The 17,819-nt window shown below is 43.5% G+C and overlaps 1 protein-coding gene across 1 annotated transcript in view; it reads left to right on the top strand.

Moving 5' to 3' along the window:
• Positions 1 to 17,819, top strand: part of LOC130373441 (transmembrane protein 163-like) — a 42,243-nt gene that overhangs the window by 3,099 nt on the left and 21,325 nt on the right. The gene's annotated exons all lie outside the window — the stretch shown is intronic.

Here is a 17,819-nt window from a genome sequence, read left to right as displayed (position 1 = left end):
GCGAGATAGCCTTATGCATCAGTGGATCTGTTACAAAACCAGTCACAGGAACACTCTCCAGGATTCGGATTTTCAGTCTAATGGAATCAGTTTCTGTCTAGGAACTTTTTGGGTGCCTTACATATAGTAGTGTCCCATTGATGATCCCATAAGTGAAATTAATTCAGAAAGTACAGCAGAAAGCAGAGAGTAGTAATAACAATTAAAAAAGAACAAAAAATATCCAGAAAATACAGTAAATATACTATCTATATTGGAGCGATACGATTAGTATAACTTATATATTACATAGGAATTATGTATCATGTACGATATATACAGTCCAGTCCACAATTACCATTAAAAGGGCAATTGTTGACGTGATTTTCAAATTAACAACTTTATTGTCCACTGTGACCTTTTGCTATAGCCGGTGATTTCAAGTACTTCATTATTCACGAGGTTATGAGCTTCTAAGCAAGGTTATGACATTTTAAAACGCGTGTTTAACAACATCCCTGGGGGTCTTGTGACAGCCGTCATGCCTGGCTCAGTTTAACCGTATTTGCATTACACAGCTGTTTCTCGTGGTGAAATGATGCATCGGTTTCTCTGTCGATGTGGAACGCGGCCGGCTGCCATCGTCTTGTGATAGCGGGCGTCCACACCGCTCGGCATGCACAGATTTGCCATGCAACTTCCTGTCATGGGGAAACGGCTTGCTGCATTGTCATGCTGAATCTGTTTGGAGTGTCAAGTGTCAAGTGGGACACCATGGGCTTCTCTCACGCTTCTACGGTTGGCTATTTATTTATTGTGTTTTAACTGATTAAGTATGGAAGCTATCTGACGAAACCTGTGGTGTTAATACTGTCTTAAAGCTGCTGTGGCACTGTAATTTCCTGTAAAGTATTGTTAAAGGATCTATCTATCTATCTATCTATCTATCTATCTATCCATCGATCCGTCTATCCGTCTATCCGTCTGTCTGTCTGTCTGTCTGTCTGTCTGTCTGTCTGTCTGTCTGTCTGTCTGTCTGTCTGTCTGTCTGTCTGTCTGTCTGTCTGTCTGTCTGTCTGTCTGTCTGTCTGTCTGTCTGTCTGTCTGTCTGTCTGTCTGTCTGTCTGTCTGTCTGTCTGTCTGTCTGTCTGTCTGTCTGTCTGTCTATCTATCTATCTATCTATCTATCTATCTATCTATCTATCTATCTATCTATCTACCTACCTATCTATAGAGTAGTATCCAAGAGTATCCAAGATTCAAATATGGCATTTCCTGAGTGTTTCTTTTTTTTTATTTCTGAACTTCAGTTCAGATAGAACACATCTAACTTATTCATAAGTATTGTTATGAGTTTCATTTTTGATTGACATTCAGTAAGAAGAAACGGTTCCAGCACTCGAGAGGGAGGGAGAGAGGGGCGAGAGAGAGAAAGTGACAGGGGGATGAGTGAGACAGAGGGATACACATCGAGAGACCGAGGGGATTGAAACAGATAGATGGGCGGATAGACAGATGATGTCTCTATCTGTGGGTTGAGAAACAACAGGACTGTGGTGAACAGCAGGAGGTCATAATAACAGCCACCATGGGCAGCAGGACACAGCTGCAAAAAGACTGTACAGAGGAACTCTCACAGAGATATGCTGCGGCTTGTTGGCTTGGAATAAACATTGGCTCACTTTTTCATCCCCTGAACGACCTAGTTAATCCCGCTCCTCAGTCTTTATTTTTAACCTCCCATCTGCATTTTAGTTCGTTTTTAGGATGAATGCTTTGAAGCATTTTCTCCTTAGTTTCTCCTGTTGTGGCGTGTCTGTCTCTTTTTATTCTGTTTTGGTCTCTCTGTCAAAACTTCTATCCTCCTACCTGTCAGACAGTCTCCTGTTCCAGACACCCCCCCCCCCCCCCCCCCCCCCCTCGCCCATAACAGTGACATTCAGAGGACAATGGGAAGAACTGGTTTAGGGCAGTTTGGCAGTTCGTTTTCAATGCGATGGACTTTTCAATGGGTTTGAATTAGTGCTGTCAAGCGATTAAAATATTTAATTATTTAATTAATCGCATTAATGTCATAGTTAACTCACGATTAATCGCAAATCTTTTTTCTATGCTAAATATCCCTTGATGTCTTCGTCCCATTAATTGTTCTAATTTTAATGCTCTTATCAACATGGAGAAGTGCATCGGCTTGCCTTGTGCAAATGTTTTTTTATTGATAACAACATTGGCATATACTGATCAAAACAGGACAATACAAAAAAAAAGCCTATAGTGCAATTAAAAGATGAACATAGAAACATACTGCCTTGAACATAGCAGTCAGGCTGCTGCTTCTTTGTTTTGAAAAAATAAAAATAAAAATAAGAAATTGCGTTAATCACGCGATAAAAAAATTAACGCCGTTAAAATTGGTTTGCGTTAACGCCGTTAATAACGCGTTTAACTGACAGCACTAGTTTGAATGTTTGGTGTCAACCAAATGCACTCCATCTTCATTTGGGCTTGTGCTCTCTCACTAGCAGCTACCTAATAAGCTTTAACTTGTGTTTTATTGGTTTGTTTCCATTAACACACATGTTTCTTGAAAATGTGCATGCCAGAACAGACATGAACAGAAAGTCCCCATTCACGTTGTGTTTCACCATAGATGGCGTGACCTTCTGAGATCAGTCTAGCAATCACTGTTTTCTCCTCCAGAATGTGGACGAGGTGCATTTAACATTCATTGGTGTCTCCTTTCTAATCCATGCACCAGGTAGCGTGTGCAGCATTCAAATTACTACCGACTCTCCACTGTTCTCTCGTTGACACTTTCCACTGTGGGATGCCTTGTGTGTGTGCCCTGTTTAAATACAGTCCGAGTCTGTTAGCCATTATCATGACGACAGAGCATGCAGATTAAAGGTACTGGGTAGCAGGTTCATTCACACAAACAAACCAAAGGGATGACACAAATAGATTTGGCCATAGTGTGGCACTGAAACTACAGGGAAATCGATGAAAACTAGGGATGGGCAAAATGATTCTTTCCCGGGAATCAGTTATTTCAGTTCAGTTCACTTTAACGATTCGTTCGTTTGATTCGTTTGTTACCTCAGATTACGTCATTTGACAGGGAAACTCCCCCCCCCCGCGAGACGGCCCGGAGCATAATTTAAACGACTTCCAAGCTCTACCCTCCGTGAAAATCCACAAGATATAGTATATTGCATAGCTGAATGTCCCACCAATATTTATACCACCTGCTTACTCTCTATATGTCATTCATGGTTTTATTTATTTTTTTACTTTACATTTAATTCATCATTATTCAGGCATTACAGAACCTTCATGGTCATAAATAAAAAATACGAACTGCAGTTTAATTTCTTTGTTTGTTCTTGAATTGACGTAGAATGGAGCAAAGACTCCTGGGATTGGGAAATGCGTTTATCCAATAAACAGATGGAGGGCAAGTCTATTTTCGGATATGTAGGGGGATATATGAGTGGCCCCACGTTGAATGGCATGACCCAAGATACATCTTGTCATTTGTTTACCCAGGTGCCATGGCAACACCATTGCTACCTCTCATTGGCTGAATCTTTGAGAACGTTGTAGACTCAATCAATGTAAGATCGCGGGGAGACGAAGCTCTGTTCGTTTGTATATTTTATTTACGTGACCATATTTTTGTTTTATGTTAAAAAAAAGAATCAAAGAACCAGTTCTCTTGTATTTGGGGAACCAGTTCTTGTCGTTCACCTTCGGGATTCGTTCGTTATGAACGAATCGGTCGCGAGCGACATATCGCTAATGAAAACCAAACCAAACAATGTGCAATACATTCAAAGTATTACATGAATAAACATGACATTATCATGAGAAAAGCAAATAAAACATATGTTAACGATAAACCCCATGGTAACAAAAGTAAAGTAATACTGACCTCTCAAGGTTGTTCCACTGGCTAACAGCACCTCAGTAGCAACTAGCAAAACAAAAAAGGAACGCTAAGAGGCTCAGGATACAAATATCGCCCCTAACTCATTCCTCCTGGGGCCATCCATTTAGCTGGATATATTTATATCATACTAATATCATGTTAGTTGATCTTCTACATACAACACAATATAAACATCATAGCATGAGAACTGGGCAATCAGTGATTACACATATAACTGGTATTCAGATGAAGGCCCAGCGGTGGTTGAGTGGCCTGCTAGGGGAGCTGGCCCCCACTATGCACAAACAGAACAAACATTATGCTGCAGGAGCCATCCTCCACTCCTCCACGCACCCACCGGCCCGCAGCCTGCCAGGATCTGTTTGGGGGCCTTTGGAGAGATGCTGGTGGGCTTGTCTGGGCAGGAAGAGAGGGATGAGGAGCAGGGGAATGATGAGAGGGGAATGGAGGGGTGTTGATTCAAGTAAAGTGGAGCGCCAGGACGAGAAGAGTGGTAGGAAGAAGGGTATTATGAAGGAGAGAAGGGCAAGAGAGATTGAGTGAGATATGAAAAAGACAACGAGAGAGAGAGAGAGAGAGAGAGGGGGGGGAAGTGATAGGTCTGGAACATGGGAATGAAGGGTAGATGTGAGAGAGAGAGAGAGAGAGAGAGAGAGAGAGAGAGAGAGAGAGAGAGAGAGAGAGAGCATGGAAGGAGAGAAGGGTAAACCGGCACAGACTCTAAATTAAGGGAAGGAATGGAAGTCATTTTAAGGGCAGGGGAATGGGAGAGGCAGACAATATTTTACATAAATACTAAGGGATTTATGAGAGATATTTAAATGAGAACGAATGGCCCAGATGCTGCAGATACACAGACACACAGACACACACATACATACACACACACAAAACAAAGCATGCTATAGGAAAGACAAAACTAGAAGTAAGACAACGGTAAAATGGCAACTCGTATTGTTCCATCTGTGCGCTCTTCTTCTGCTGTCCAACATATTCCCTGGCGGGAGGAAAGACAGCCATCTCTCCTCCTCCCTTTACCTCTGTTCTTTTCTGGTACTTTTCCTGTCTGATTCTCTCCCTTTAGTCTGTCTCTCTCTCTCGCTCTCTCTCTCTCTCTCTCTCTCTCTCTCTCTCTCTCTCTCTCTCTCTCTCTCTCTCTCTCTCCCTCCTTCTCTGTATCTGTCTACCTCTTTCTCTCTTCTATAACCTAGATATCGGCAGATGGTGCAGGCTGAATAAAGTTTTAACAGACCCCTAAAAGCTTTGCACCTTACAGCAGGTGGTGGTTATGGGCTGCACAACGATCCATACCGGTCTTGTGATCAAAACTCTCCGGGTCTCACTAAAATCTCTTAAGTATACATTTTTCAAAAGCACTTTGTTTTTCTGATTCTGCCTAGGCAACCCTCGCCATGAATGTAAGAATAAGCTCCTTGTCACCTTGATGCCAAAATATGTTATTTCTAAACGCCCAGGCCATCATCATCACACTGTAAAAAAGAAAAAGTTGGGCAAACTCAAAATTGCAAGGCAACTTACTGCAATAAATTTGTGAGTTTTGAGCCCATCAAAAAAGGGATTTTCTTCTTTAGACAAACTTGAAAGTTAGAGTTATACCAACTAAGATTTTTATATTTTACAAACTCAAAAAAATAAGTCAGGGGTGTTAACTTAATATTTCAAATTAAGGTTAATATTATTTAAAAAAAAAAAACCTTTTCAAAGAATGCAAAAAAAGTTTTAAGTTCACTTTATTAAAATTAATAATTTGATACTTCCATTTTACATTTCTGAATGCCAGACAGCAATAGAACAAGCAACATGTAGCTAGTTCAGCAGCAGAGAATCGCTGTCTAAATTCAGCAAACCAAAGAGCAGAACAAGTTTGACATTATGGTCAAACTTGTTCTGCACGAGACGGGAGCCCAGGTTAAACGGTGACGCAACTCTCGTGCCTCATACACCGCACGATCCCGAGAGCTGCCATTATTTAACACACATCCGCAACACACAGCGCACCGCACACCCAACCAACGGACATACAAGTCTCGGTAACGGATGGCGGCAACACTACGCACAATAAACAACACACAAACAATAAAGACCCCAAACCCGTTAACCCAACTTAACCTAACAGAAACAAATTGACAAAAGGCAACCCCTTTTTCCCAACCGGCATCACGAATACCCAGACTCCCCGGGGGGTAGTGTCGAAATGCGCATGCGCACCGTAGTTGGCCCAGCCTCAGACATCTATTATGCTGCATTCTCTAAAGTCTATCTGGGACCTAACATTTGCCTGGAGTTCTTCCACTTTATTCCGCAGCGATTGGACATTCCCCATTAGCATGGAAGGCAGAGGGATTCGGGTCAGCTGTTTCCTGAGGTGCAGTCTGACACCCCCGCGTTTGCCCCGTTTCCTTAACGATGCTTAATGATAATAGATACATGATAATTACAGATAGTAATAACTTTGTATGAGATCCTAGGAGAACCGGCCTGGTTTGATGTGGATCAGGGTAACTAAAGCCGTACTGATGGGTTAACACAGATCTAGACGTAACTTACTTAAGGGATTACATCTCCTTGGACGAGACAATGTTTCTGGTGGAAAATATTTATAGAACTCATTAGAAGAGAAGTGTTTTACCTGGAGAAGGTTCGAGGTTTATACACAGTTGACCACACGACCAAGGGAAATGTTGCGAAAAAAAGAACTGCATTGTTGTTACCATCTCTGAATGTGCAATGGAACAACGCCCATGATGGTGGACAAACAAATAAAATAAAGAAACAAACCAAATTGTATTCCCCAACTTTAATTTCAAACATGCTGTAAATCCCATGTAATCTGCTATAATGTTTTGTGGATCGTTTGTTATCAAATCGGAGGGCTTCAATTGGGTTTTCTATGACTTACACTGCTGGTGCACACACACATCAATCATATCAATCATACCATGACATCCCATGCACTGTCTCACCAAGACCATCGTTCATCTCTGGGCACCACCTCCCGCCTCATCCGGCTTTAGCTCAATCAACGCCCTCTCTCTCTTCCTCTTCATCCTCTTGTTCCTGTCTCCCACACCCCTGTCTGTCTCTTTGTCTCTCACTCTCATTCCCTTGTTCCTGGGGGCTCTATATCAATCTCTCTCATTCACTCACTCACTCACTCACACTTCTCTCCCTCTCTGCCTATTTTCATCCCCCCCCTCTCTCTCTCACTCCCTCTTTCCATCTATCCTCATCTCAGTGTCAGTCGGAAAACAAATGTATTAATCCCCCTGTGTTTCTTCTCTCCGAGCTGTGCCTTATTCACCAGTAAATAAGTATCCATCCTGGGGTCTCTCAGTTCAAGAAGGCCCACTGATGTTTCACTGATTTGTATACCCGGTTTTCCTGTTTCCCAAATGTTTATCATTACATTTGGAATAGCGAGTTTGCCTAAGTTCTTTGAGTAGAGGTGTTCCGGCATCCTTGACATCCATCTCTTTCAGGTAGAGTCAGACATATAGCTGCCTCACTGGGATCCATCAATCCTGTGCCTGTTCTGTTTGGTAAAGACAGGCCAGGAGCTGAAGCCATATCCAATGTATTTGGATTGAAATGAATGACTACTTCAGTAACTTACTGTCGTTTTGTTATTCCTAGCTGGCTAATAATGGTAATAATAGTACTGGTACTATCTAGGACAGGATATTCTAGAAGTTTGACTTCCAGATGAAAGGTTCTGGGATCCTAACCCTCAATGCCGACGTGCCGGCATCCTAGAGGAAGAAGCCCTACCCCCTACCTGCTCCTCAGAATACAAATTACTGCAAAAACATAAAATCTGATATAAATATTTCCATGTCCAACCACCTTGGCTCCTACTGCAATCCTTGTCATCACGTTTGAGGGCTGGGCGTTTGGTTGTCATCTTTGAGACTTTGTTTGTGGAGACCTCTACAGATACACTTGAATTGACCTTGGTTGAACACTAAAGCCTAGCTTATACTATAGTGCAAATACGACCGTTCTCCGTTCGCCTCACCGTCATTATTCATTGAAGACACAGGTCAGGTACTCATGAAAAAAATAAAATAGAGTCATATTTTCTCCAAGCTGAAGGGCTGTTTTGCTGTTGAAGCGCTATGGAGGCTATATCTCGGGGAACTAACCAGTCCCCATCGTACACTAGCTCTGCTTATACGGGCAAAAAGCACTGCGATCGCTCAACCACAGTTCTTCCCGGTAAATACGATGTGTGTCGTTGTTTAAAGGAGGTCCAAAGGACAGGTGTGTCGTATCAACGCTTAATCAGCAGGTAACTGTATCAGCCTATTAGAGGCAGTGCATGCAAATGCAGCACCATGTGTTTGGAGTCTGTAATGCAAACCAATGTACAAGGGGTGTTTAAGGACAGAGATGCCACCGGATATGCATGTGAAACAATTCGTTGACTACTCAATATTCCCAATGGGTAGTTGCCTGACATTACCTGCACCTCAGCAAAAGAAAGAGAGAAAGAGAAAGAGAGAGAGAAAGAGAGACAGACAGACAGACAGACAGACAGACAGACAGACAGACAGACAGACAGACAGACAGACAGACAGACAGACAGACAGACAGACACACAGACAGACAGACAGACAGACAGACAGACAGACAGACACACAGACAGACAGACACACAGACAGACAGACAGACAGACAGACAGACAGACAGACAGACAGACAGACAGACAGACAGACAGACAGACAGACAGACAGACAGACACACAGACAGACACACAGACACACAGACACACAGACAGACAGACACACAGACACACAGACAGACAGACAGACAGACACACAGACAGACACACAGACACACAGACAGACAGACAGACAGACAGACAGACAGACAGACAGACAGACAGACAGACAGACAGACAGACAGACAGACAGACAGACAGACAGACAGACAGACAGACAGACACACAGACAGACAGACAGACAGACAGACAGACACACAGACAGACAGACAGACAGACAGACAGACAGACAGACAGACACACAGACAGACAGACAGACAGACAGACAGACAGACAGACAGACAGACAGACAGACAGACAGACAGACAGACAGACAGACAGACAGACACACACACAGACAGACACACAGACAGACACACAGACAGACAGACAGACAGACACACAGACACACAGACACACAGACACACAGACACACAGACACACAGACACACAGACAGACAGACACACAGACAGACAGACAGACAGACAGACAGACAGACAGACAGACACACAGACAGACAGACAGACAGACAGACAGACAGACAGACAGACAGACAGACAGACAGACAGACAGACAGACAGACAGACACACAGACAGACACACAGACAGACACACAGACATCTCTGTGCTTAGGGAACGAAAGGGACAGTAAGCCTACGGATCATTCCTCCGGTTTATTGCCGAAAGGCCATTTCATAATTGTTAAGTGTGTGTGAGAGCGCTTTGCGGTAATAGGTAACTGACCTACCCCAGTCCTGCCATACCGGGCTGGAGTGAGACAACAGACCCCATCTATCCCTCTCTAATTTCTCACATGGTTTCCAGTTGTGCTTTATTTGGTAGAAGAATGGGATTTTGGAAGCCGAAAAGCCATGAGACAAGCCAAAAGTACCAGCGTTGAGGGTCTGGTGTTGGGCATTACAATCTATTGTGGTTCTATGTGTTCTGGAAGAGTCTGTGTCCTATTCTGTGGTATTTAGAGGATAGATAGTGATATAGTCGTTTGCCAATATGCTGGATTCGATGAAAACCACTGTATGCCAAATATGCTAACTGCTATTGACAATGACCAACTTATAACTTCAGAAAATGTACATGGATTGTAAAAAAATGTTATAGTCCAATGGAGTTATAGCACTTATCATATAACTTAATTGTTAGGCTATTACAGTGCTATACTGCTTTTTCTATTTGACTATTAAATGTGTGTAACTACTCAGGCCATGGCAACAATAATGATCACTTAGACATTGTTTCTGTAGGATCAGTACTCTCACTCTAACGATTGTACATACAGCACCATTGTGTATATTTGTGCACATGTCCTTTGTTAAAGAAAGGAAAATGCCAACCACACAAAATAGTGTTTAGTGGTCTTCTGCCTGATTGACAAATGACATTGGTAGATTGTAATCCACTTGCTAAGGTATCCAGGCATCCCTCTACCTCCTGTTCATTCATAAAACAGGCTCGCTGTCTCGCCAGACAGAGTACTCTCAGAATCTGTCTGAATACACCAGTTCAAACACACACACACACACACACACACACACACACACACACACACACACACACACACACACACACACACACACACACACACACACACACACACACACACACACACACACACACACACACACACACACACACACACGCACACACACACACACACACATTTTCACACCCATAAGAATAATTGACAGTCAACACGATGACAAATAGGGGCTTTCTTTTATAACCTTCTAGCTAGGATAAACATTATGTGTGGTGTGTGTGTGTGTGTGTGTGTGTGTGTGTGTGTGTGTGTGTGTGTGTGTGTGTGTGTGTGTGTGTGTGTGTGTGTATGTGTGTGTGTGTGTGTGTGTGTGTGTGTGTGTGTGTGTGTGTGTGTGTGTGTGTGTGTGTGTGTGTGTGTGTGTGTGTGTGTGTGTGTGTGTGTGTGTGTGTGTGTGTGTGTCTTTGTTCGGTTTTCTTTGTTTTATTATAAATGGTCTTACTACCTGCCTCAAGGGTATAAAAACCAAAACAATTGAATCACTATAAAACGCCTTGTCGGTCAATTTCCAGATATCACAAGAAAAACACAAAATGACTCAAGGAAGCTCCGATTTTGAATGTGTTCATGCCGTAATCTTATGATGTTATTGAGCAGAATCATCATGATAATCATTATCAACACCAGCATTCTGTGGCAGTGTTCACTGCATTCCTCAGCCTTGAATGAGAGGCACGTAGCCAGGGGTTTTAACCTCAGCAATCTTAAACAATATATCCCTGTGTCATCATTAAATATATCCACAGTGTATGATTTAATGTCTAACTATCTATCAGCCTATTATGCGGTCTATACCTTTCCTTTAGCTGAAAATGAGTGGGGGCTTCAAACTTCAGCCATCAATCACACTCACCAAGTGGATCATCCGCCTTTAGGAATATACAGTGGATGGTGAAGTGATCAAACATATCAGACCTTAGAGCTCACGCAATGCAATGTTTGAGTTTGTACAAAACCATTTCGACAGCGATTTTCATGTTGATAAAGCTGAACAAAATAATTGAATTAATTTTATGAAACTCAACTCATATAAAATATGTATAAAACCGTTCCAAAAGCAGAGCCAATTGCCCCCCTCTCCCTTATCCTCTGCGTCATCTATCAGCACCAGAGGGCTATTTTTACCCCTTGTGATGCGCACAGGAAGGGAGACAGTGTCGCTGACGTTGCATGGAAATCGGAGCCTGTGTGAACCTAGTACCGCGTACGTGAGTGTGCGTGTGTGCGCTTACTTTTGTGCAAGCCTTATTGTGTCTGATTTGCGTCAGGGCTTACATATGGTAGATGTGACGCGGTACCGGCTGTGAGGAAGTGCAGAGTTACCTAACCGTAAGAAACACGTATGTCGTGATATTGTTCATCGTTTAAAAGCTCCCAATAGGTGACGGAGGAAGCCTGATTGGACAGAGCTTCATGTACCAGCCCTGATGGCAATGCTGTCAGACACACATAGATGGTCTCACCATTCTGAAGCTATTGATCTTCTAAGTGTCCTTGGAAACAGGGATCCCACGTCGCTGCTCCTTCTCAAGGTGTCTGACCTCTAGGTTTGGGCAGTTTCTCATCGTCCTATAGAAGATCTGGGGGGTGCAGGGGGTGGAGGGGGTTGCATATTGCGTGCTTGTGAAGCCCTTTAAGGTGCTTCACGAGTAAGGACGAGTCCTTATCTGTGGATAAGGACTCGTCAACCGAGTTTGAAAGAGAGACTGAAAACGTTTGTGACGTCGAATGAGACACACCAGAAACAAAACAGAAAGACCTCTTCGTCTACCGGTAATGGGCAATAATAAGTTGTGACCTATTTTCAGCGTGTTTCCCGGCGTTTTTAAGAATCTGCATATCCGTGGTTATTTTGGTGGTAAAAGAGTATAAGAGAAACAAACCATTGAAATAAGTACAGAAAATATATGTTTCTATTACCCAACATGAGAACACAGTTTTTCCTTTTGATGTATGGCATCCCTAAAGCTAACCCCACAGCCTGTGGATGCCTGTGTAGCTCCTGCATCAGTCTCCATGTGTCCTGTAGACCCAGAGCGTATCATATTGTGTTACATGGCGCTGCCTGCTTCAGCACAAGCACCAGAAAATGCTCAATGGTTTTATACTCTCCCTGTTTCTCCACTTGAGAACCAGAGCCCTATCAGCCCTGTGCTGATCGATGTCTAACTCATTCCTCCCATGAATATATATTATGTTACCGAGGAGCTGCCGATTCACCCGCACACATGTGCTACTCTGGAGCATAATGCTAACCGTAGCGATAACCGTAATGCATGCAGTTCCCATAGACGGGTATCGGCGTTTGCCTCGTTAGCTGAGGGTATCGACTTGTTTACATTTAGGGCATTTAGCAGACGCTTTCAACATATGCGACTTACATCAGTTAAACCACACATTGACACACCGACAGCAGAGTCAACCATGTAAGGCGACAGGAGCAGTTAGGGTTAAGTGTCTTGCTCAGGGACACATCAACACTCGAACTAGCAACCTATCGGTTACAAGACAACTGCTCTACCTCCTGAGCTAAGCCGACCCAACAATCCCTACTTGTGAACTGATTACAAGAAAATCCCTTATGAGAAGAGGGAGAGGGAGGAGAGAGAGAGGGGGAATTACTGGAGGGGAGGATAGTGTGAGAAATACAATTAAGACCAAAATAATTGGAGGGAGAAAGAAAGAAGGAAAGAAAAGAGACAAAGAATGAAAACAATGAAAGAGAAAATAGAAAATATGGATACAAATAGATGAAGAAATAGATAGAAAGAATGAAAGAAAGAAAGCTTATGAAGAAAAATAAAAAAAGGCAAAATAAGTAATGTATGATGGGTGATAGGCCCTTTACAGGGGCAAAGTAGGCGGTAATTCAACGCTAATGTAATTCATCTTTTTTCGACAGAGTGATTTCCATCTCTGCCTTAATCTTCATTGCTGTCAGCCTCTCCATCCCTCCCGATAACATCTCCACAGACACACGCCTCACACCTAAGGTGTGAGAGGGAGAGCTAGAGAGAGTGATATAGGAAGATATAGACAGTGAGGTGGAGAGACAGAACGATTTGGATGTGAGAAGGATAAGGAGAGAGAGATAAAGAGAGAGATACAGGCCTATATGAAAAGACGGAGAGAGAGGGAGAGAGATGGAAAAACTATAACATAGTGCTTGTGCGTGTGGTCGAGAGAGAATTATAATAAAAGATGGGGCCAGTCATCAAGTGAGGGAGACAGGGATCCAAGAGACAAGCACAAGCTTACACAACACTGGTTTACAGACTGGTCCGATCGACTAGAATGTAGCGACTAAAAGAGAATCCATTCCACTCAGCTGACTACTAACTGCACCTGTGATGCCTGTGGGAAGGCGAAATGATCAACAACAAACAGCAGATTCGTCTTTATGGCCATTTTACTCATAGTTTACTGCTCAGCTTTGTTGAATGTTGCCCCCATGATGGGTATTAGATGAGTCACTGGTAATCCAGTAATTATGTCACCTTTTCTAAACACAATGATGTTCTTTCATGGCGACTATGTTCAACCTTTTGTGTGTGTCTGATCGGATTAATACACCAACCAGGATTCCATTCACAATTTCACACAAGACTTACCTCTTAGGCTATTCCTCGCAACCAATTGGCTTAGTCACTTTAAGATCTCATTCTGTTTTGATAATGACTAATGACGATTAGTAGTCGTTTCGTCTGACCATGTGCCGTTTCGTTCATTCCCTGTTATATCTGAGAGACGTGTGGATAATGAGCTTAGTGACAAGGTAGGAATCCCCTTAAAATTATATTTTATCTTTTTATCTCTCTCTCTCTTAAGGCTTTCTCTCCTCCGGGACTTAGTAAGTGATATGAACTTCTTCTTGCGTTGTCCAATTTACAGACAATCTGTCTTGCATTTTTTGTTTTTTTATTATACATCCTGGCCTTATCTTATATTTTTTTATTATTATATTTTTTTAGATCCCCATTAGCTTCCACAGCTGTGGTCGCTAATCTTCCTGGGGTCCACATAAAACAAAAAACAAAACACAGACATATAAACATACATACAGTACAAAAACCTGTCAATATCACAAAAGTTAGAAAAACTGTACATACAACACTTCAATACATTGTACAAGTAGTACATCAAGCCGAGATAGTCATACCTGTTGCATAGATTCCCTCATCATCGGTTTACCCTGGACGCTTCTTATGCTAACCCTGTGTTCACACAAAAAGATGCAAAAAGTTGACGCGCATCGTGATCCCATTCAAAGTGAATGTAGAGACGCGTTGCTGCTTTGCTGCCGCAGCATTTGCTGCCGCAGCATTTGCTGCCGAGAAAACGGGCAGCAAAACTTGATTTGCGGCGCGTCAAAATCTGATTTGCGGCGCGGCATGCCCGTGCCCGCTGCCGGGCACGGGCGAAGGGCGCGTTCACATATTTTGCGGCGCGTCAAATGCTGCTCGAGTTGAAATATTTCAACTTTTGACGCGCGTCAAAAGTTTGACGCGCCGCAAAACTTGATTTGACGCGCCGCAAAACTCAGGCGTCAACGCGTTCGGGCAGCAAATGCATCTTTTGGTGTGAACAGGAATTCCACTGACTGAGGGCTCTGAATCTGATGATGAATATTCACTTTGCTGCAGTTTCTTATTGAGTTACTTATGTGAGGCATGTATGTGTATGTATGTGTGTGTACATGTGTGTGCTGTTGTATTGTTGGTGAGATTGTATCGAGCTGGTCTTAGATTCCCTTATACTTAACCGTCTGAGAGCTCAGACTTCATTCTCCTCTCTCTCCGGATCCCACCAGGAGACACACAAAGACACACACACACACACACACACACACACACACACACACACACACACACACACACACACACACACACACACACACACACACACACACACACACACACACACACACACACACACAAAATGTTCTTGAGACAGCATTCTAATTTGCACTCAATTCAGACTAGCTCTTCAACCAGGACCCTAGCACGAAACACATGATCTTGTTGTCCACCTCACACTCACACACACACACACACACACGCACGCACGCACGCACGCACGCACGCACGCACGCACGCACGCACGCACGCACGCACGCACGCACGCACGCACACACACACACACACACACACACACACACACACACACACACACACACACACACACACACACACACACACACACACACACACACACACGTACGCACGTACGTACGCAAGCAAACTCACATACACACACACACACACCCACACACACAAATAAAAAATAGAATACATACATACAAATTGTTTCAATAGAATATTACTTTTGTGTACATTCATAGCAAGGGCGGGCTCACGCTGAACGCTCTCCTCTAGAATCGATACAAAGTAACTTTGACCAATGCTGCTGGAAACTGGTGTGAAGTGAATCCAGGTTTGATCAGATCAGTAGGACCCTTTACTAAACCATATGTTATTTTGTGGAGACATCATAAACCCAGCTGCTAACACTCTGCAAACAGTTATAACCCACAATGCTGTTCAGTTGATTAAAACACCACGGTAACTACTGAGGCTCTGCAAGATTATTTATATTTACAGTATGTAGTTATATTTATGTAGTTCAATGGTCCAGCCTTTTTTTTTTTCGTTTAGATCAGCAAATAGTCAAGGTCACACAGTGAAGTACTGAATATGATCTGAACAGGTCAGCTCTCTTTTCCTTCCTCTTTCTCTCTCTCCCTCTCTTTCTAAAGAGCTCTCAAACACAGAGGTGGCTGGAATGGTCTGAGGCTTGAACGGGGAGAGTTGTAAGAGAAAGTTACTATATATAGAGCGAGAGAGTGAGAGCGAGACAGAGAGAGACAGACTCAGGTGCATCAGTGTTCTCCCACTTACGTCTAGATAAATCTGCTGAAGCACACAATGTCTGACCTAAAGCAGTGTGTGGATTTGTGTGCATGTGTGTGTGCGTGCATGTGCATGTTTGTATGTGTGTTTGTGTGTGTGTGTGTGTATTTGTGTTTGTGTGCAAGCATGTGTATGTGCATGTGTATTTGCGTGAATGCTTTTGTGTGTGTGTTTTTGGACATGTGTGTGCGTATGTGCATGCGTGCTTGTGTGTGCATGCTTGTGTGTGTGTAACCCTGTCTGTGTGCTTGTCGTGAGCACAAATATAGTAGTCAGGCGAAACGACTACTAATCGTAAATAAATAAAATAAAAGTACACAAACACTTACTAAAGGGAGAGTCATCAGGATCCTGGTGTCACAGACGAAGAAGACAAGAGTCTTTATTAACCGATGAAGAAAAGTAAGGACAGAGAGAGAAGAACAGGGCAGACCCCGACCCACTTAACCTCTACCGGGACTGTGTCCCGGTAGAGGTTCACTACCTTCTGAGTGAACCTCTAGAGGTTCACTACCTTCTGACCACGGTCACTACCTTCTGATTTCTTGGTACACACATCGCTGAAGATCTCTGCTTGACTACCGCCACCACTGCAGCGGTCAAGACGACACAGCTGTGCCACTCCACTTCCTGAGGATCCTAAGGTCAACCGCCCTGCAGGGAAAGCTGCTGGTGTCCTTCCAACACTGCTTCACCCAGAGCGATGGGTGAAGCAGTGGCGCACGTTATCCCTGCGTGGTTCACCAGCTGCCCAGCCGTGGACAGGAGAGCCCTTCAGAGGGTCATCAATACCGCACATGTAGCCTGCCTATTGCCGGACCAAGCACAACCGTAGATTGCAGGAGGGTCTGGGGAAGCTGCTGTCATTTTTCTTCAGCACAAGAGGCGTGATCAATGGGCCAGGTTGGAATGACTCTGTACGCAATTGGCTGCTTGCCGTCGCTTCCCTGTCGTCAGTGTTAAACCAGCCAATAGCGCGCTAGGGGGAAAAGCCAGCTTGGCGATTGGCTCCCGCAAAAACGTATCGAAACTAGCAAGAAATGTATTGCTCTTCTCCAGACCCCTCTGTATGTCGATCTCAAATCGCCGGCAGAATGGGCGGGGCTGCCCAGTCTTGCACAGAAGGTCATGGCTTTGCTCACTAGCTTCTTTGGAGGACCTATTCAGCCTTCGCTGCCCCAGGGGAGCAGCCATCAAACTAAAAGAGCCGTACAACCCCGGACATCATCTGTCCGACCGGCTGCCCTCTGGTAGACGCTTCAAGTCCATGATGGACAAACAGACTTTAGAACCGCCTCTAACCCAGAGCCATACAGGAACGGAGCTCTGCCAAACACCGAGGGTCTAGGATGATGTGACTGCATGCACTAAAGTGACACTGATAGAAAACTGCACGGATGTCTACATTACAACTGCACTGTGGTTTTTATAAATTCCTTGATGCATGTACTGCGTGTATTTAGAGCCAATGTGCATTATCGAGAAGAGAGATATCCTTGCTGCTTTTTTATATCTTATTGCATTATAGGTTACAGTTCTATATGTTATTGTTTTACACATTACAGCAAAGACATATGTGCTACTTATATAATTAGCAGCTTAATTAGTATTGTTTGAATTTGTTTGGGGGGCCCTTTTTAATA

This window comes from Gadus chalcogrammus, chromosome 20 (genome assembly GCF_026213295.1).
Source record: "Gadus chalcogrammus isolate NIFS_2021 chromosome 20, NIFS_Gcha_1.0, whole genome shotgun sequence".
Classification (NCBI taxonomy): Eukaryota; Metazoa; Chordata; class Actinopteri; order Gadiformes; family Gadidae; genus Gadus; species Gadus chalcogrammus.
This window is presented reverse-complemented; position numbering and strand designations above follow the sequence as displayed.